The following is a 22,675-nucleotide window of genomic DNA, read 5'->3' on the forward strand; positions in this document are numbered from 1 at the left end:
GTCTAAAGAAGTGAATCTATTCCAACAATTCAACACAGATGTTATTAAAATACAGGGTATATGGAAATTATCATTCCCTATAGTTATGCTGTCTCTTATTTTTTGTCTCTTTCCTAGTAGACCTCCTTCTCCTCCTTTCTACAGAACTCCAGGAACAGCATGCATTGTCAGAGTAGTAAATACTGTTCGACTCCAAGGAGTTGTAACAGTATCTCATTTGGGATATGAGATTCTGCAGTGTTGTGGAAAACTGTAACCTTACCTGTGTGGAACACAGTCAGGGACTCATACAGCAGAGGAGGAGTGTTTTCAGCAACATAATTCTCATGTGCTGCACACCTGCACCACAGTTTAAACTAATTGGCTCCACATCAGTCAGGCAGAATTACACAAACCTTACTGATAGTACAGGTCAAACAACAGACCAGCATAAAAAATCCACAGCACAGTTCTTTCTGGAGATGTAATAAACCACACCACAGTTGCCAATTTCTGAAAAACAACTGTCTTCATTATTTTAAATTTACAGAAAAAAATTAAATACATTTAAAAGGAATCTTTCTTTAAGGAAGAGACTTCTGTATCATTTTTCAACATTTTTTCTGTGTAAATACACAAGCACATGTATATATGTGTGCGCGCGCACGCACACACACACACACTCCCACCCCTCAATGCTCTCCTTTCAGGAAGTGCTTTGGCCTGTGCCATGTCAATTTTAAAGACACATCAAAGCAATGACATGGACTGAAGCAGAGTTAGCAACTTCAGAATTTCAGATTCTCAGGGTCCATAAATGCAGCATGATGAATAAATGAATTTTATTTGTTAATGCATACATTTTCAATTTTAGAAATGATATAAAACTGCAGCATAGACAGCTATAATTTGCTTTCTCAGTTCATGGTTAGATTAATTCAAGAGTCATGTAAAGAGTGATAGGATTAAATAGTTTCAAATTGCTTCATTAACTTTAGAGACAGACCTACAAGTATACATCTAGCAGTCGTAATAGCTGTAGTTAAGAATGCAAAAACAAAGTTCACTAAAATATATTATGTAGGGTTTTTTTTTTTTTTTAAAGGAAAGTATCTCAAAGGATTTGATACTTGAAAGGGGACTGATACTTTGAAACCTCCATCAAGGGGTTTGGTTTTGATATTTTTTTGTTTTTTTAAGGGAAAGAGAAGGTCTAGATTCTCATCTTCTCATGTCTAAATTATTACAGCATCCCTCCCTCCAGCCTCAACAGTTGCCAACCCTCTTTCAAAGTCTTCAAATTTTTGTTGCAATTCTTCTCAGCTTTTTAACCAGGCTGCCTTTCTCCTTACACCATTTTCTATAGCATCAAGCACTAACTATTTATTTTCTTACATAAGGTCCCTTACAGCCTGTCCTTCCCTTAGTTACCTCTCATTATAAACAGATCATCTCACATGACTCACTGGGATTTGAGCATAACCTTCCTGGACCATTTTTTATTCTTTTCAACCATTTACTCCATACTTCTGACAGAGTTTCTGTGAAAATGCATGCATTCACTTCATTATTCTTTTTCAAATCCATAAGACTATCCATAATTCACATCTTGGTACAAACTTAAGATCCTCTTTTCTGCATAAATACAGGACATTTGCACTGAAAGTACATTAGATTTTTGGTTCATGACCAGTGTTATTTTTAACTGTGATCTATCTGTAGTTGTTATTGCATCTGGCAAAAATCTCCTTCTTAACTGTCCTTTCTCATTCAGTACCAGTTGGTCATTTCCTTCCTTCAGTTGTGCTAAAATATCAATCTACATCATCTAAAATTTGAGACAACTCACATTATAATACTTTTCCCATTTTAGTTTCCAGAACTGGGTTTGAAAAATTCCTATTCAAACCAAGGGGAAATTTCTTTTGATTCCACAGAAAATACCATAGCACCGAGCACTTCTAAAAGTCCACTTACAGTATTTTTTTCCAGTAAAACAATTACAACGAGTATTTGTAAAGGATTGTGAAAAGACTTCAAGTCTACATTTCTCAAACCAGTTGATTCCATCAGTGTTACATTTGCTTATAATTTATTAGAGTGAAACCATAAACTTCACTGTCCCATATATTGCATGTGACATTTCAGTTTCTTTCCTTCATTTAAAAAAAAGCAGATGGTTCAGCTGCTTGTGCCTACACAGGCACTATTAGAACAAAAAGAAGCTCTCAGCAGGCAGGCAGAAATTATTTCATGATACAGCTCTTATTTACAAAAGAAGTTTAGAAGTCCTTGGAAGAGGACAGAACGTAGAGACAGTTCAACCCACCTCTTCTCTAGTGTGGACTTCCTGAAACTACAGATGAAACTCAGACCTAATGTTACCCATTAACAGTCCAAATTAATGAGTTAGTCTAAGAGTGACACTACAATTAGAAAAGAATTCATTATTTTTCTGCTTTCCATACCAATTAATTCCAAGATAGCATGGGAACAATACATATGGGAAGTGTGCTTTTCATGGGAATTTCATGGGAAGTGACTATACTACCTCATTAGAATTTACACAATTAAATTAATTTTTAAAAAGTGTACTTTACTGATGAGGCTTTGTGCTCCACACGTATATCATTATTCAATTGCAAGAGAAAGATTGTTGGTGCCAATTAAAAGAAAACATTAGGTAAACAGCAAGCCTCATTGTTTACCAAGCATCAACAGTTCCTGGTTTGCCTTTGTGCATATGCACCTTTGCAAAATTATTCATGAAGATTTCTAGTTTAAATGCACTGAGATGCTTGTTCAGCTCAGAATGCCCTAAAATATATGGTTGAAAAATTAAGTCATTGTTCATTTTACATTAAGTGTTATCAGTCAGCTTGTAAAAATGGGTATCTCCCATCTTTTTTTACTTTAGTGTCCTCTCCCTCTTAAATTATAATGGGGCTGGAGGAAAAAGATTACAACTATGAGCAACTAAAGCAAAATGTTGTAGCATTATTCAATTTACAGAAGACCAGGTCTGTTGACTTTGGGTCATTCCACTAGGTCAGTTTCTTCTCCTAAGCTTTTCCTGAGGGAAAACAGATGAACTGTTGAGAAAAGTTTGGTACAGCTGATAGCTATGTCAAGAAGAGTTTGGACTTCGGGAAAAGCCAGCTTGTTGGCTGCCAAATCTAATTATTACTGCTTTATTGAATGTTCATATGTCCGGAACAATGAATATCTGCATTTTTATTAATAAGTTTAGAAAACAACAGCTATATCATTAAGTATCTCTTGCTACATATTTCAACTTCAACTTTGTTGTATGAGTATTTGTTTATATTAATGCCTATAATACCTATAATGATTTTTCCAAATTAACTATTGCTTGCATTTTAACAATAATCAGCAATGTTTAATAGAGATGCATGCACAGCCTAGTGTATTTTAAAGCATTTAGGTTAGAACTTGCCAATGCTTGAGCCTTGCTTTGAAAAGCTAGTAGAAGGGGTTTAAAAAAAAAAAAATTATAAGTTTTGAGGTTTTTGATGTACTTAGGAATATATCTTTCCTCTATGAAAGTACTAAAAGTATAAGTGCTAAGAATGGTATATTTTTAATACATGCACACACATTCTTATACTTTTTAAAAATATGTGCTAAATTTTTAATAAAAATAAAAAAAATAAAAAAAAATAAATTTTTAATATGAACATTAAAAATAATATCATTTTTAAGTGATGAACTACTGAATTCCTTCTCACCAGAAATCTAAGTGCAGGTTTTTTTAAGCAGCTTGTCACTACAACAGATCTCAGATCACTTTCTGGGTTTGCAGTTGTCTTTGCCCTTTAAAAAAAAAAAAAAAAAACACCTTACAGTCCCTTGCCCCACAATTAAGGCTTTATAACAATGGCCATTTTAACAGTTTTGAATTTTTATTTGTAGGAAGGTCACTGAAATGGCAAAAACAAATGAGATGTATAGTTTTCATAGCACCTTGATGAAGAGTGAATTGAAAGCAATAATCACTTTAGCTTCATCAAACTTGAACTCTTACATAAACTTAGTTAACAGCGACCTCGTACACTGTTATAATGCTGGGTCAGCATACCTGACTGGCTTACGTTCCACTTGCAAAATTCCACTCCATCAATATGGCTGTGGATCTGTGTCCTGGGACTGTGGAAAGCATTTATCTGGGTACCTCCTAAAGGTGGAAACGATAGCCTTACTGACCACAAAGCATGTTCTCTATGGGGCTACAGCAATACAAAGATAAAAAAGCTTGCAAGCTTTTCCACCTGATTTCTTGTTTTGAATAGCTATAACCATGCTTGGTTATTATCCATCATTACCACCAGGAAGAGATTTTGCTTATTAAGAGAAGTGGGATTCAGAGCAGCAAGCAACTCTTGGTTTTGTTAATGAAAATAAAGGTATAGATTTAATCCACTGACCTGTTAATCCTTTGAGGCCATGCATATGATTTACATTTTGGCCCTAATCACCATGTCTTTGCAGTAGGCATGTGATATACCTCTATGAATAGAAAGAAAACTTTAAGGCCTATTATTCTACTCTAATACCCTTACTCTTTCTACTGATGCTTCAGGAATAGGCATAAAATTGATGGGTTAGCTCTCATATTAAAAATTCATTATGAACACTATCAGTAGCTTCTTCTGTGATAGGAAGAATGTTTTCCTCATGCACTCTGTAAACTGTGCTTTTTGATTTTGTTTCAGCTGCACTGCAAGAAGGCAGTGGGGCTGAGACTCTGGGGATGGTTGGACTATCTTGTTGGAACTGACGAACAGCAACAGCCGAAAAAGTCATTCTCTAAGGTGTTTAAACAGAGATCTCTGTTGCAAACCTTTTCAGCTACCAGAGAAAGAGTAGAAAGATTGCTAATTATGCTGAGCAAATTTCAATCAGGGAAGTAAAGAGAAACATCATAAGAATTACATGAGGTCATAATACTGGAAATTAAAGTCATTTTTCCATAACAGAGTTCTTCATTTAGGGAAATCAAACAAAAGTTAAGATCACAGTGAATTTCTAGTTTTATTGTGCAACATGAGCTACTCCTTTCTTTTAAAAGTGATCTTCCTGTAAGAACAGTCTAGAATACTTTGTATTATAAACAAATGAAAAGATCATTTAAAAGCATTTCAGACCAACACACATGAAAAAGTCACACAGAGGCATACTCCTGGAAGTTCAACCCAGGAAACTCTTATGAGCTATGGGAGAAGTTCAGGCATGCCCTTCTCAAACAGTTTGGCCTCTTCCTGTTATCTCTGAAGGTGAAAGGCCTCCGTTGCCTTAGAAAAAATGCAGAGATGAAAAAAAATTTTTTTTTCCTTGGCTAGCTTTCACAAATCCCTTTATGTAGCTCTTAAGTTCTCAGGAATCAGGAGGCTAGGAGATCAGGATTACTGCCCTTTCCGGTTAGGACAGCTGGTTTTGCATTGTCACTAGGATAGTTTGCGATCAGAATAAGCATATACCAGCTGCTTATAAACCTTTAGTTATATGACCAGGAAGAGACCCCAGGTTCTTTCTGCACTGAAAAATTAGACTTCTGTGGTTTTTTTGCATGCATCTTTTCTGGCTTCTTAGGTTTAAGGTTACACTTTATTACTATCATCAAAGACCCCAGCAAGTGTGTAGAGAACAAGCAATCTCAATTTTTGCCAGAGACAGAAAATATACTGTCAAGCATATTTGCCTTTTATAACATAAGTTTATGTTCAGTATCGGGCAGGATAGGTGGGGGGAAAGGAGAGAGAGAGAGAGAGAGAGAGAGAGAGGAAAAAAAAAGACAAAACCCACTCATTAACAATAGCAATACCAAACAAAAACAGTTGATTACTCAGTATTTATATCTGTCCTCCTTTCTGTTGTTACACCAGTAGATTTTTTTCTAGCCCACACTCTCTGTTACTAAGCAACTCATGTATGCTTACCTTTTTCACATTACTTGTGCACCACAAACTTTCCAGTGCATTAACCTGCAATCTTCCTTCTTTCTGTAAAACCTGCCTCACTTACAGTCATTGCATGCTTAACAGCAATCCTGCACACTTTCCTTTACATATATTTGTCAAGAAAGAATCTGTTAAGACTTTCATTAGGTCGTATAGCCCATATTTCTTTTAATACTATTTTTCACCTACTGCATCTAAGAACACATTCCTCCCATAGAGCTACCAGTCACCAGGCTATCTTAATTATGTTAATCACTCACCACAGACTAATTCAATTAACTATAATTAGCTGATCCCTTTCTGCTATATTTTGTTCCCCCAGGGAGATTTGGAGTTATTAAACAAGATAGAACACCCAAACATCCTCACAGGATTTTGTCTTCAGCCAAGCCGTACAGTAGAAAGGCAGAAGATGCATCTCCCCAGCCGTCTTGCCTGATCCAGTTTGAGTGAACAGAAGAACTCCCTGGAAGCGGCACTGACAGAGAATGAGCATCCTGTTATAATCACCTTACATGGCGGGTGAAAGTCCATGAAAATGGCAGCTTGCTTAATCATTAAAAAATAGTTTAAGTCTACTTTGGATTTTCATAGAGTACTAAGCTGGCTGTTTGTTAGCACTATTTCACTGTCTTATACTGTGGTTACAATTGCACAGCTCTTTTCCTTCCTATTCATAATGGAGATGCAACTACCCCTTTCATGTATGGAGCTGATTGTCTACTGCCTTGCATGAGGTGTAGTTGTATATAGTTAGATGAGTCACAAAATTACAGTCTTTTACAGTAAATGAGTTGCAAAGAAACCTTGTCACTTCTGGCTTTATCATTCAGTTACCACTTTGAATTTTAGCTGTTGGTGACCACGGTGCTAAAGTAATCTTTAGAGATCACATATGATATCTCTCCTGTAACTACCATTATCACCCATTGCATAAGCAGTTACATTTCTCACCAGCCAGCGGTTCCAACTGTTTTTCACAGCTTATTTGATGGAGAAGGCATGTGTAAGACCTGTAGTTGATGTAAGTGGGTACAAATATATTTTTGAAAAGATTTTGAAAAAGTAATTTGGCTACTCAGGTGACCTGGAAATACATAATGCAGCAGCACACCATTGCTTTCTAAAAGCTTGGTATAATGGAACAAAGAAAACAGGAAAGCATTTCTCAAAAGCACGCTTAGCCCCATAAAACAATGCCTGCAACTCCCTGACAAATAGAAGAAAATCAGCCAAAACACTATTAAAAAGGCAAATGTAAAACAGCAAATGTAAAAAATGCATGTCAGGAGCAATCCTCAATTAGCCAGGAAGGTGCTAGTTAAAACAGAACAGTTATTGATACAGTTCCTCATTTCCTGCTGTTTTTAGGCTCAGTGCATGTACAAATGATCAGAGTAGGCTTAATGATACAAGGTCAGATTTGAAAGCGTACATTTGCTTACCTCATCCTGAGTCATATTCTTTGTATATTTATCATTCCAATAATTTTTACTGTTTTGACTGTAGGTTCAGGCTGCTGACAGGGAAAATTGTAAATGGCCATGCTCCAGGGACAGAGAATCTACTCACACAGTTCAGCCTCCAGAAGGAATTTCAAGTTGAAATCACAAACTGACTTGAATACCTACTGTCATAATTTATCTGTGTATTTAATGACAATAAAGCAGACACCTGTGCCCCTTGCGAATGTGACTGAGAGGAGAAATGACAGTTTCATGACTGTGGGAGACATGTTCCAAGGCACGAGTATTGCAAATTTACATGTTTTCGTGGACAACTTTTCAGTATTTGAGGGTATGGGTATCTAGAATGAGAACACAACAAGAGACAGAAAAGATCAAGAGTTCATGCAGTGGCAGGGGTGAGTCAAGCACAGCTAAACCTTTGAGATTGTCCAGAGGTTAATTAAGAGCTTAGAGCATTTGGCAAATGCATGTGTGTATGTTTGTATGTTGTTATGCTCAAAATCTTGTTTCTGGGCAAAGAGGAAATACACTTTATATATACAGTCAAGAATTGATTGTTGATATAATTGAAATCTTAGCAGTCTAATCCGAGAATCATTATTAGTTCAGATCTAATTATTGTAGAAAAAGAATCTTTCTAAACAGAAAAAGTCTCAAGAATAATACAGTTAAAATTGTTATACACACACTTCTCAGTTTCTACACCTTCTCCTGGAGTAGTGCTCATCCTTTACCTGCTCCTTTGGGGCCTAACATTGGTGGTTTCCTTCTGGTGTTGGCAGTGGGGTTGTTACAGCACGTCATCAGCATCTGGAGTCTTTGCTGGGAAGACTATGATCGTGTTGATGGTTTCTTTTTCCTCACACTAGGATCCACTTGGGGTTATGTTTTTGTATTTGCTAGCACACTTTCACATCTTCCTCTTTCTTCATTGGTCTGCAGCTCCACATTGCATCCAAATTTATTAAATATAGTACAATTTTACATGTTAGGTACTTCTCCTTTGTTCTCTTAGCTAACCAGGAAACTGTTTTTGTCCTGCTCCAGGTCTGCCTTTCTTTAACTGACCCCTGGCGAGTTATTTGTAGCTGTGGAGCCTCCAGCTGTTTTCATCCCATGCCACACGCTGTGTCTCCACTCCTCAAGCCTCTGCTATCATCCCAGGCCTGTATTTCTTTATCCTACACCATTGTGTTGGAGTTGCAAACATCTGTGGTTGTACCATACAGTGATAAGCAATAATAGAACAAATTAGCCATAGCCACCAGGTCAGAAGGAAACAAAACTGTGGGCAGGTCAAGAAAATTTCAGTCAGAGCAGCCTGATAAGTCCCACTCCTGAGGACTTGCAAATTCAGTACAAAGACTATGGCCAGTTACTAGCAATCGCAATGCCTTACTGCAGGGCTACAGGGTTACAGTGTAAAATACAAAGATGTTTATTCTTACTTTTATACTATGTATATGTATTAAAATATGTGTTTACATGCATTTATTTACATATATATTACACATACATACATGCGGACATACAGATACAAGTATATTAACACTGTTTCCTACATTATGTTTTCACAGACTTAATAGTGGATGCTTTTTTGGAGGACTGGGACACAAAGTTTTACATTCATATTTTTTGCTTGGCCTCAATGTGACAAGCATCTTCCAGAAAACAGATCCTTCCACTTTCCTATAGGGAATTTGCCCATTGTTCCAAATTCTTTACACATGAGTTATACCTGCTGGAGTTTCCTTAAATATTAGTTGAATTGACATAAGCAGGTCTAATGGAATCCACATTAGCATTAATGGATTCTAACTTGTAGCACATGATAGATCACTTCTCAATTTGGCCAAAAGTGTTTTTATCTAATCTGTAAATTTAATTTATCCTGAAAAGGAAAGTACATTAATCTGAACTTAATGGAAAACATACATACATGATGTACTTTAGAAATAAATGTTTAATTCACATCTTAACTTTTGAATTTCTCTCTGAGAGGAATCTGCTCTAAGGCACAGCGTAGCTTCAGTATGACTTACTGTTTTCTCTGCTAGCCAAAAATACTGTGACATAATGAAAACTAAGAATTTGGCATTAAAGTACAGTCTTGTTACATAGCACTGTATGCTGGAAGTGTTGGTGCCTTGACTGTCACAATGATTAGTGATATAGAACAGTAACGAGATGAGTCATAAATGGGACACCTGTGAGCAGATAGAAGTTACTCAGAGATTAGGGGTATGGATGACATAGCAGGAGGAAGGAAATACTAGACTGGAGGAGAAATGGAAATAATTTAATTTAAAGAAGTAAATCTGGAAGCAGAGGGAGTCAGGACTTAACAGAACTCTAAGAGGTAGCCTGGGTGAAATTGCTTATAATATATGTTTCAGAACATGAGGAACATTTGGAGGAGACATCTCTCCTCTAATACAAGGCCACGAACATGTATTTTTTGCCCTTCCATTTGTGCCCTCCAAAGAAGTTACTGCACTCTCAGGTTCATCAGCAGAGATATGAATGCTCTTGAACCTTATTTCAGATAAAAGGAGCCAGGTTAGCAAAGGCTACTCTTTAAAATACCTTAAGCTAACCTGGCTTCTTTGGACTGAAATGAGTTGAGGCATTTAGAGGTAGTTCAGTCTGCTGATTGTAAGAGGTGGTAGCAACCGCTTATAATAGACTGAGAAGTTGTCAGAAGCTCTGTACATTATCAGAATGTGGCCAATAGGTATCTTATAGAAAGTTGTCCTGGTACCAAGGGTAGAGAAGACTTCTGAAAACGAAGAAATGTCTGTTGGGTAGCTAACTACATATCCGTCCCTGGAATAGAAGAACTATATAAAAGTCAGTGTTGGAAAAGGTATGGTGCACAGAAGAAGAAGAAGAAGAAGAAGAAGAAGAAGAAGAAGAAGAGGAAAAACTCAAACAAACAAACTACCCATAGCAAGATACAAAGTATATCAGTAATTCTGGTCTCTATGGAAATCAGACTGCTACTAGGAAGTTTGGAAGATCCTGCTCTGTGTGCAGATGTCTACATATCTTTACCAGTGGAAATGAATCATTCTGTCGACAATGAAAATAAGGAAGCCTGTTTCCTACTCTGGATTATAATGTGGATATCCTGATGTATACTAAATTTTAAGCATAGGCTGCAACTTTTCCATACTTGTGGGTGCTCACAGGACTCTGCCTCTCTTGTCAACTTTGTCTGAAACTGGACAGCTGAGGGGAAACTTACTAAAGGACACATCATTGTGATTCCATGGACATGCTTATATTCCCTGGGGATGAATGGTCATGGATATTGCGCATTATGTATTTATATGCATGGCTATAGCACGTGCGCGTGCACACACACACACACACATATATGCATGTATATATATTCACATGTAAATATACACATATAAGTATGCATATATAAAAAGTTGCATGATTATATATATAATTTTAACATCAAATAATGTTATTTCATACCTTTCGGCTCAAAAATAAGTGCTTGTAAAGCACTGAAATCTTCAAACTACAACTGCTACAGCAGTGACAGATATTACAAAGAAATACTTTGTATAAAGAATCACTATGATAAAAAAATATTTAACATATTGTAACTCCAATTTATAAGAGATGAATAAAAGCAGTTGATGGAACCTACAGGAATTAATTATCATACTTACTCTTTCCCTCTTCATTGGGATCTGTGTGATATACCTTTCTGCTGAGCTCTATTGGTGCTGTGTTGTCTGTAAGTAAGATTTATGAGAATCCATAACTTGCAATATTTCTTTAATGAAGACACAGGATTTCATGAGGCAGTAATTTTACACAGAGTAAACCCTCAGTTGTAATCCCAGCTGAGGCGAACAGGCAATCTGGTCAGAAAAACTCAGTACTGAGGTCCTTGGTAGAAGAGGATCAGGTTAGGGAGCATTTAAATAGATTGGACATATACAAGTTCATGGGACCTGATGGGATGCTCCCACAAGAGCTGAGGTAGCTGGACGATGTCTTTCTAAGGCCACTCTCAATTATCTTTGAAAGGTCATGGTGATCAGGGGAGGTTTCCTGGAATAAAGCAAATGTGACTGCTATCTTCAAGAATGGCAAGAAGGAAGATTCAGGGAACTACAGGCAGGTCAGCCTCACCTCAATACCTGGGTAGGCGATGGATCAAATAATCCTGGAAATTATTTCCAAAAGCATGAAGGATGAAAAAGTTACTGGGATTAGTCAATATAGATTTATGAAGGAGAAATCATACTTGATCAACCTGACAGTTGTCTACAATGAGATGACTGGCTTGGTGGATGAAGGGAGTAGTACTGGATATTGTTTCGCTTGACTTCAGCAACGCTTTTGACACTGTTTCCCATCATATCCTCATAGACAAGCTGATGGAGTACAGACTAGATAAGTGAACACTGAGGTGAACTGAAAACTGCTTCAACTGGCAGGCTTAGAGGATTATGATCAGTAGCACTAAAGGAGAGTCAGTAGTGGTGTACCTGAGGGCTTGATACAGGTGCCAGTACTGTTTAACATCTGCACTGATAACCCGGATGAAGGGACAGCATGCACCCTCAGCAAGTTTGCAGATGATACAAAACTGGGAGGAGTGGCTGATACACCAGATGTCACTGTGATTAATTTATCCAAAGTCAGGAAGCCTGCAGAGGAACATGAGTCTGTGCCCTGCAAATACCACGTTCTGGAACAAGGAGTTTAAATGCCCAACAATTTTAAATTCCATTACAAGAGAGAATTCAGGCATTTCAGGACCTAAATTCTTTGGTTGGAACCAGCTCCAAAATTTCTTTTAGAGGAGCTTCTACAGCAAAAGAGACATTTTTAAGTTTGCTGTTGTAAATGTCTTTGTAAGAAATGAAAAGATTAAAAGGTGTCAGCAGTCTACTCTTGTCCACACCATTTTATGGATCTTCCTATGCAGTAGAAAGTGCACACTCCTACAAGTTAAAAGCAGATAAAAGTTGTCTTGAAAATCTCCAAGTATCTTACCCTTCTGTGCTCTTGAAAGCTAACTGTGCACTATTCACAGAAGTGTGATGTTAGATGAAGCTGGACACTAACAAAGCTTGTAAGATCCCTACTGCCCCAGAGCAGCAGCAGCGGGTTGCTCCGCTGAAGGTGTCAGCAGGGCAGGCATGGGCAGGGTGCTCACCAACAAGGTGTGCAGTCTTACAGGACCTGAGGAAGGTGAGGCCCAGGGACGGTAACCAGAGTCAGCAAGGAGTCCAGTGATTGCCAAGCAAGTCGACAGTGATGAGAAAGGTCTGAGGACAAGCCAGGAAGTCACATCAGCAGGTCAAGATCTAGACTGGCAAGCAAAAGCATAGCTGCAAAATAACTCAGGCAAGGACCAAAGATAAGTGGACCAAAGAGCTTAAATGCGGCTTCTGAGAGAAGTGGGGAGAAGCCTCCCATGAAGGCTTTGCACGGCCCTTTTCATATCATTCAGATCCCAGGTCAAAGAGCTGCAACATGTCAGAGCTGGCCTTGAGCACAGGTAACCAAACCCTGAGGAGGCTCTCAGGGCCCTGACATCTACCTGTAAACTGCACGTTGTCCTGGGCAATAATCTGAAATACCATTTTTGGATTAATGAATAGCAAAGCCTGACTTCTAGTGGCCATTAAGCATTGCACACCCAATTCATACATAAGAACATTCTTACCTTACCTTACTTCATCATGTATAAATCCAAGCATTATTCAGTCTGATACAGATACTAGTTACATTCTGTTTGTATATTCAGAATTAGTAGCTCTGTTCTATAATCAGTATAGAGTTGGTCTGAAATGTTTTTAGCCCATTTCACCTCCCAGTGTTTACACGGATATGTGCTCTGCAAACAGCTGTGTTGGTGAAAGAAGTGACTGCCCACTTCCTTATTACTGTGCCCCTGGTGGAAGTTACTGATCCTGATGATTTTGCATCAACTCTTCTTTTATAAAGAGTAACTAATATCCAGCAAGTCATTCTCCATCAGCTGAAACACAGTTGAAGACAGCATTCAATCATACTAGTTTTTATGAGTTGCCTTCCCTCTATGAATTTCATTCTGGAGGGAGATGAGGCAGAAAACAATATCCAGCCCGAACTGGGGATTCCACGTGGTTTTCAGAGTAACTGTTGTCATAACTAACTTTAATGTCATTTAGATGAGCTGATGTCAAGTTTAGTTTCTGGTCTTTATGTTCCTCATGCTTAGATTTTTGTGGTGGTACTCATTATTCTCAATCATGAGTAATCATTTATGCAGTTAAGTTTTTCAACCTGTGGTTTCTTTGGGCAGAGTTTCTTGTAAAATATTCTCTGAGAATTCATAATTTACTATCAGTACCTTTGGGCTGGCATATTTTTATTCCTGTACTCACACTATGTAGTCTGATGATCTAATTGAGTAACTAAGAAACAAGAAGAAAGCTTGAGTAAAGCACAAACACAAACATACAGCTTTGTGTATGTTGGTCATGACATTCCCTTTTCCTATATTCCAATTTCCAATTTTTCCAATATTATATAAAAGCAATCATTTTAGAAATAATCATGGAAGAAACCTAATTGTAAAGGACTTTCGAAGAAAATGTATATGTATTGATATTTCCAGTCCCTTTGCCTGGCCTTCCTTCTTCACACAAAGACTGCAATGGTTAATTGCATTACTCGTGTTTGTGCAAACTGCTTTATCATTAGCACTCAGTATATTTTACAGTGCACCTGTTTTCTGTGACCCAAAGTCTCTAGCACTTTAGCTAGAGTACAGTACTTCTGTCATCTGAAGTGTCCACGTTTCCTCTACTAATTGTTTTTCATATTTACTTCCCCTAAAATACTTAAGAAAGGATCTATATTGTCCCTCTCCAAGTAGTAGGGAAATATTTCAGCATTAAGCTTTATCTCATTTCTAGTCCCTTCCTTAGTATTTACTCTTTATCACTTCATTGGTTTCACGTTCTTCTTGTTTTCTTTGCCTTCTTCATTTAAGCTTGCTAATCTTCTGTTAATGTAGTTCCAGAGAAACATCCCTTGCATGAAACCTCATCAGCCTCCTCATTACCAAATTTTATTCAAGTCACTCCACTTATTATCACCTGACCAAATTTCCATTATGTTTTGTCATTGAGAATGTGGGCAAGGAGAGATCAAGTTGCATGAACACTAATAGGAAACATAAAAAATTAATTTAATTTAATTTAATTTAATTTAATTTAACACAGGTAAAATAAAATAATTTTTTCTCCACTTTAAAAAATAGACTTCAGCTTAAATTACACTTAACAAAGGCTTCTGCTTCCTTGCCAGGATAGCAGCATATGACATTCAGCTACTGTTAATGCATGCAGCAGCCAAATCAAGTATGTGTAATGAAGTATTCAGAAAGATTAATCATTCAAAACAATTTATGGCATTATAGGATATAAGACAAATATGCAATTTAGTAATGCTTTTTAAAAAAGCCGTATGTAACAACACTTAGATTTTTTCTAAGACAGTGGTGTAAGATTTCCACATTTTAACCATTATAATAAATTAATCAGAGACATCATTATTATTGTGGAATAATATTTGAAATTTTAAAAGATCAGTGCTCATAGAATCATAACTCCCTCAGATTTTCCTTCTTATATCAGTTTCATGATCCCAGACTATAGCTTTAAAATGTAAAATGTGACATCTAAATTCCCTAAAAACCTGAGGGGTCTTATGGTGGTACTGCATCTCTGTTCTTCCCACATATTTCAGAGACTTGCCAACAAACACAATTAGGATGTTTATAGCTATCAGCATTTTAGATCTTAGGTTAATGGTTATTTGATTTCCTCATCTTACACTGAGGCAAAAAATAAGTATCCTATAAAGGAAAGGCACAGGTTGTGGGGTCAGCACATAAAAGTGTCCATTTTATGGAGTTCTATAATTCTCCTCGTATATGACTGTATTTTTTTTCCTATAAACATAGCTAAATAAAGTACTTAGAATAGCCATGAGCCTATTCTCATTTAAAGATAAAATTTGCACTGCAGATGTTTCATGGGCTTTGTACCATTTATGAGAGATGAATTTTCTCCTATCTCAAAACTATAAGGTAAGAAGACATCATCATGCATCACTTTAATGGACATGTTCTCCAAGAAATAAAGAAATACAACTGGAATACTAAGCAATAGTGAAAGTGGTGTGAGTACAAGAGCTTAAACTTTACAAGCTAATTCATGTGTTCTTTTAATCGCTGTGAAGTTTAAACAGCTCTATTTGACTCCCTTTCTGAAGAACCTTCTACTCCCATTCCTAAGGTAAGATTGGCTCTGATCTCAGGTGATGAGCATATTTTTGATCTGAAACTTTCTGAGAATAGCAGAGTAATTGTCTTTGTCTGACTTAGTCACTCTATATTCTTTGCTCATCAAAGGGAAATAAACTTCTAAAGCACAATTTTGCCATATTCTTAATGCTTAGTTTAGGATGAGATGAAGTGCAACCCAGAATATCCCAGATCTCTCCATTGACAGTAAAGAGATCCTAGATCAGTAGTCTGAGATGTCTGCAGTGCTAGATGGATCCCATCCTTCATAGAAATTTTCTGTGTGCACTGAGAAATGGACTGTGATTATGGATAATAACCAAGCTAATCTTTTGATGTAGTCTTTCTCTTCTATTTGTTGCACTAATCTGTTCTCTTCATTCAAACAGAAACATGGAAAATTCAAGGGAAAAACTCATGTCTGAGTTTTCTGAAGAAATTTGTGAAGGAATTTAAATTAACAAGATTTCATCTCTAAACAATGGCTCATGAAAGCTGTCAACTGATTGCCACGGTGCGTGGATCCCTTTGCTTACTTTGCAGACACTGAGCAAGCTTTGTGCACTGCACCTTGCCAGTATGACTTACCTCTTCTCCAGAAGTGGAGATTCTTGAAGGAGTAGAAGAAAAGTTCCATCTCCATGGCTGCAGCAGTTCTGGGCCTCTCTTTTTAGTAAACAGGTAAGCGTAAAATCTCTCCTTGAGATTGGGATGTCATAATTGAAACTCACGAAACTCCTACCCATGCCAGTAAAAGAAGAGAAGCTTCCTTTAAATATCTGTTGAGATGAGCAAGTTTCATAAAAATGTCAAATACAATTTCATAAATTTCACAAATATCATAAACCAAAACTAGTGAAACATCCCATATTCCTAAGTTTCAAAATGGTTACATATGTTTGGGGGTCACAATGGAACTTCAGATCACTTTTAATCTGATTTTATATGTAATCCAGACCAAAGGATTTTATTTGGTTACTCTTGTATGAAGTTCATCAACTTCTAAGTGCAAAGCCTGTAGCTGCAGGTACTCGGAACTAATATAAAATATGAATTTCTGAGAGTCCTATATAGGTCTGATGTGTAGGCATAGCCTTAGTCAGGTAAGGCTTTACAACAACATCTTCCATGAAGAAAATTAGTCCTGAGTTGCAAGTCAGAGAATTCATCACTTCACTCTTGTTTGTTCCAATGGCTAATCATACTCAATGGTAAAAATGTTTATTCTTCATTTGAATGTGACTTCATTTTTATAATCTTTCTCAACTAGATTAGCAGATCCTTTAGAACACAATATTTTCATACAGTGAAGATGTGCTCCATCTCTGTGATGCCTTTGAGCTAAATAGATAAAGCTTTTAAAATCTTTCATTACAATAAGTCATATTTTGTAGCCCTTTGTTGTTCTTTTCTTTTAATCCTCCATTTTTTCTCTAAATATGGCGCTCAGAGCTGGATTCACTGATTCCATTTATGTCCCATTACTATTTTTAAAAGAAGGAAGGAATAATTTCCCTCCTCTTTACTTCTGTTTATTTTTCAAATAACTTTATGTCCTCGACTGGTCTGTGTTATTGTTGTGCCATATTCACATTGCAGATCAGTATCCTCCTCTAAAAATTATATCTAAAGTTGTTTTTGTATTTAATATTACATCACTGGTCAGGAATTTAAAGTAATGTCAAGATTAATGCTAACACCTAATGAAACTCCTTAGATAGATCCAATTTAGTAATGATTCCTGGCTGAATACTACTTTTTAATGTCTGACAGTTAGCCAGTTCTTACTCCCTTTTCCAAGACTTTCTTTATTGGTATTAAACAGTGTTATATTTTTCTAATCAGAATTTTGTGCAGTTTTCAATCATGGCTTTCTAATGTCTAAGTATACTACATCTACAACTACCTTTCTCAGTCAAACTTGTAATCTCATCAAAAAATGAAATCAGTTTTGTTTGGCAAGATCTATCCTCATAACATGATACTGACTGAATTTATATTCTTCTTAATTTCATTAGATATTGATTGAATCCCATGTCAACTTTCCATTCTTTTGCTCAAGGATAGCATGGTAACCAGTCTGTGGTTTAAGAGGGTCTTTAGTTTGCAAAGAGAGGGAACAGATGTGAAGAGTGCTATATACATTAGTGTTTTTCCTTGTGTAGCCAATAGGGTATTTAGGGACTTTGTCAGATTCCCTTCATTCACAGAAAACTTCTGGTTTATGTAGGAAGCATAAGCACAAGATATTCTTTACCATGAGCACAGTAGACATTTCCAATGCTCAGAGTTTCTAGGCTTGTGCTTCCAGCTGTCTCGGCTCTTCCTCTGAATTTCCTCTGAGAGCACACTACAAATGCTTCTTTTGCTTCCTCTAGAACCTTTTGCTTCTATTTCTGCTGCATAGAAATACACTTGAAGTCCATACAACTCCTGGTTTATTTTTTATATTTTCTTTTCTCTAAAGTAGTTCTTGCTCAGGTCTTCCTGTAGCCAACACTTTAGATGGGGCTTCCGATGTTCTGGCTATTTTACTCCACGAGGTAGCAAAACTACCTCTTCGAGGTAGGCTGTATGAAAAGTAATAACCTTACCCAGGAGCTCCTGGGCTGTGATGACCCACAGATCAAAGGCACACTTGTCCACTGATGTTGCTATTATTGTTGCTATTAATTTAGATTCTTCTTAAACACATGTTACAACACTACTTTTCCTTGCATTGGTTACCACTACTCCTTTAATCCAGACTTAATCTCCAGACCTTGCCTGTGCTGCCGTGGCTAAAGGGGAAAATGTGAGGGAGTTGGAATGAGACAGAGAATGAGAATGGTTGGTTCAGTCTGAAAGAGTTTAGGAGATTTGCTTCTTTTCTTTACAGACTCTGCCTACTCTTTGATCTTATCTCTCTAGCACTGTTAGCATCCCCAGTTCATTCGGACTCCCTCCCCAGTTTATCACTACAATCATCATCTCTGTAATAAACTTTACTGGTAGTAGAAGGGGCTGTTATCTCCCGAAGGCAGCTAAGCCATGCTTGAGAGATTAAGGCTCAAATGTCAACAGGTGCAACAAAGCCATCTGTGAGTATCATACCTGATTCATTACAAATTGTGGCTCTATGAAAAAAGCCAGCATGCAGCTGAGGATGTGACTATCTAGCCTACACCAGCAAAGTATCTATTCATCACTTATTGTTCTTTGTGTCAATATAAGGAATTTCATCTCATCAAAGGAATGATAATATATCACTTTTCCATCTGAAAAGTTTGTGCCAGCTCACTTCTTTCACTCAGGCCGAGCAAAAAGATATCTAAAGTTACTAGCAGAAAAAATGAAACTGATGGTGAAAATGTAGTAAGCGGACAAAAGGAGTTCCCTAAAATACTGAAAATGTAAGAAGTCCTGGTTGCATAGTGATTGTTTTGAGCTACCTAAAACATTTTAAAGCTATCAGGAAAAAAAGTCTTCCAGGAATTTTCTTATGAAATGAAAGAAGGAAAAAAAGATCACTGGGTAATGAAATTAATTCCACAGTCTGTTAGAAAATTGATTTTTTGAAGATTTACTATAGATAGACATGTCAATATTCTTTTAGCTACAGTTCACAGAGATGTCACAATATTGTGGTTTTGAGCTTTGAATATCAGTTAAGACTAGTATTGTAATTTCTCCTTAGTTTTTGTACTCGTTTCAGCAGCACTTGGTGGTGCTAATCCGCTTAGCAATTCCATTACAAATGGCACTAACACTATGAAAAAAACCCCCCTAAAACATGAAGTCTTTCTGGAAAAAGACATATTTCAGCCTTAAGGGTACTCATTCTTTCTAAGTTTCACCATTGCATTATTTCTCTTTTTACTTCCTGTGAAAAAAATCACTGTTTTTTCCTTGTACCTGTTTTTAAAAGTCAATTGGTTTGAGAGCAAAAGATAACTAAATACTTTCCCCCCTGATTCATTGGTTACTCTCCAAATCTTATGTTGTTCTAGAAAACAGCACTTGTATCATCTAGCTGAGAAAAATACTAAAATTAAAATGTGCTCCAGGCATACTGCATAGTTTTCTATCTTAATGAAATAAGAAAGCGGGAGCCACTGAAATTAATTCTTCCGTCAGGATTGTTGTGTGGTTCACAGCTCTGAATATAAATAGATGTGAGATCAATAAGCTTTTACCATTTATAGCCCTTAAAATCTATATCCAAATCTCAGAAATCAGAGTGTAATGCCACAGAATAAAACTGTTCAATAAGAAACATGCTGAGCTGAGGACAGTATTCAAGCAGCAGAGAAAGCCCAAATTTCTGATAACACAAAATGTAATAAAAATAGGTAATCTTTAGCCCAGATAGCTGCGATGGGCCATTTTCAGAGGCTTTCTGGTTAGTAGGATGACTTCTGCAGATATTTTGCTTGTCTCTCACAGCGACCTAGATGGGCTAGATGCTGCTCTTTCAGCTACCAAAATTGTCATATCACCGAAGCAATTGCTCCTGGCTCCCAGCTCACATTAAATTCAAAATGCAAAGAGGCACCCTGCTTCTTACAGATTTTTGCGTTGCAGGAGGATCTCACAGCTCCTGTTAGTTGGGAGATCGGTGGGGAACTCATCAGGAACTGTGGCTGGAGCCAGTCATGCCATCAGGCCACTAAGATATCTTGGCCACAGTCACTCTATTTGGACACCTTACAGGTCCCTTACACTTTGAGCGCTGAAAAATGTACATAGCTTGCACAATGAGTGATTTCAATAAAATCAGAATTGAGCCTTAAAAAGCAAAGCATTAAGGGAAGAGAGAAGCATTACTTCAGATGCAATCTAATGAAACTGAGTAATTCATTGCCTCAGAAGTGTAAAGTAATGAGCAATGCAGGTGGGTTTTAAAATGAACTAGATGATTTTGTGAGTATCAACAGTTTTTGAGAATTATGCAAGCAGAGAAATTTAATAAAATCTCATATCTGAGGGGAGATAACTGATTAATTTGCAGAGACAAATAAAAGGATGATTTTATTTCCTCTGTATTGATGAACAATTAATTGGACTGGTTTTGATGCCCTTTAAAGCAGCAAGTATTGGTTCCTATGGTCCAATACTGTCTTATTTATGGAGTACTTGAGCCAGGTGTAAACTTTACCGCTTCTCATGTGATACCACAACCGCAGTTTGTTCCTCAAAGTTTAACTTGATGACATAGTTAATCTGCATTTCACTCCTAATTTCAGATTCACCAACACATAAAAAAATCCTTAATAGAGCAGAGTAAAGCTATTTTCTTTCCTTCAAGGATTCACTGGGGACTGTAGACACCAACTTGAACTATCACAAGTCATCAGCAACTAACATTGAATAGATTTTTTTTTCTTATTGCTATTCAGAAAGTTTTGTTAAATAGCATTGCAACAAACTCTGATCCATGGATTTTCATGCCATAATCCTTCCCTTCCTCTGTGGGCATGTTTTCCTGCTGTGTCTTGACTTCTGCTGCTTTTAAATGTGGTTATCTTTTTGTAGTACTGGAAAATGGCCAGCATTTTGAACCAAGCTGTTAAAACTGCAAATAATCACATCACCAAAAGTAAACTCACAGTAAAAAATGATAAATTAATTGGTTTCTTTCACAGCTTAGACTGCCAGTTGTTTTCAGGCTGAAATGTATTTTTTCATGTTAACAATATCTCTTTAAAGATCCTTTTCCTTTTTTTTTGAAGTACCCCTTTGGTTTGAATTGCAAATCACATTTCATATTACAGGAGAGGATATTTATTTTTGTTCTTATTAGTCATTGTCCAAATTATTTATCAGATATTTAAAACAAATATGTATTTCCTCTAATCTGTGAATACAAGCCCAATATATTTATTTATTAACTGGTAGGCTGCATCCAATAATGAGGTAGCTCCATCTGCTTCAAGCTTGGGTAGACTTATGGTTGTCATTTGTGACAGCTCAATTCTGTGTGCTGATTACTTTAGAATTTTGCAGCAATGCAGTTTCATCCTTCCATTTTCCTTAACAAGGTTGGTAGAATTCGTAATTACTGGTGGGCTCTGCCTACTGTTTTCTTTATAATGTGCTGAGCTAATATAAAATTTAAAAATAAAGAGAACCATGAAATCATGTTTATAAACATTCTTTCCCCTCTATAATGTTTATTATATTTGCTTTGATTTTCTTTCTTTCTTTCTTTCTTTTCTTTCTTTCTTTCTTTCTTTCTTTCTTTCTTTCTTTCTTTCTTTCTTTCTTTCTTTCTTTTTCTCTTTCTTTCTTTCATCTCTTTAATTCTGTAAGGACCACATCTCTTCTATCAGTCAAGGTTTTGAAATGGATGACCTGTGAATGTGTGAGCAACACCCTTTAACCCAGCAGGAAGAAACCTGCCACAATTAAACTAATGGGGGAAAAAGCAATTTGAATGAAACTATTTCATTTTCTGAAATAAATAAATAAATAAAGTTCAATCAGGTTATATCCTGTACAGCCCCACTGTTTGTGATTTGACAAGATATGTCTCTTCATGAAGTGGAAATGTCTTCAAAGGCAAAGCCAAATGTCTCATCTTTGGGTGTAGAAACAACATAGAGCAAATTCTAGACGAAAAGAAAAATTGGTTAGATAAAGAAATGAGTCACAGAACTGGTTCCAGAAGGGCTTTGCATTTTAGCAATGTGATCACAAAAGATTAAGCACCAAATACCACTGCATAGTTCTTTACTAGCATCACCTTATTGTTCTATTATGAGAGATGATTTTAAATGAATTTCGTTTTCAGCTTTTGTGCAAATACCAGATAAAAATAAATGATGACCTTGAAAGTCATGGTTAGAAACACAAGCCAAGTTACCAAAAGAACTTTCTCAGTAATTTTTATATGAGACCTAATACAGTGGGATTTATAGATTATTGTCTGAAAAATA

Source organism: Apteryx mantelli, chromosome 1 (assembly GCF_036417845.1).
Source record: "Apteryx mantelli isolate bAptMan1 chromosome 1, bAptMan1.hap1, whole genome shotgun sequence".
In the NCBI taxonomy this organism is placed as follows: Eukaryota; Metazoa; Chordata; class Aves; order Apterygiformes; family Apterygidae; genus Apteryx; species Apteryx mantelli.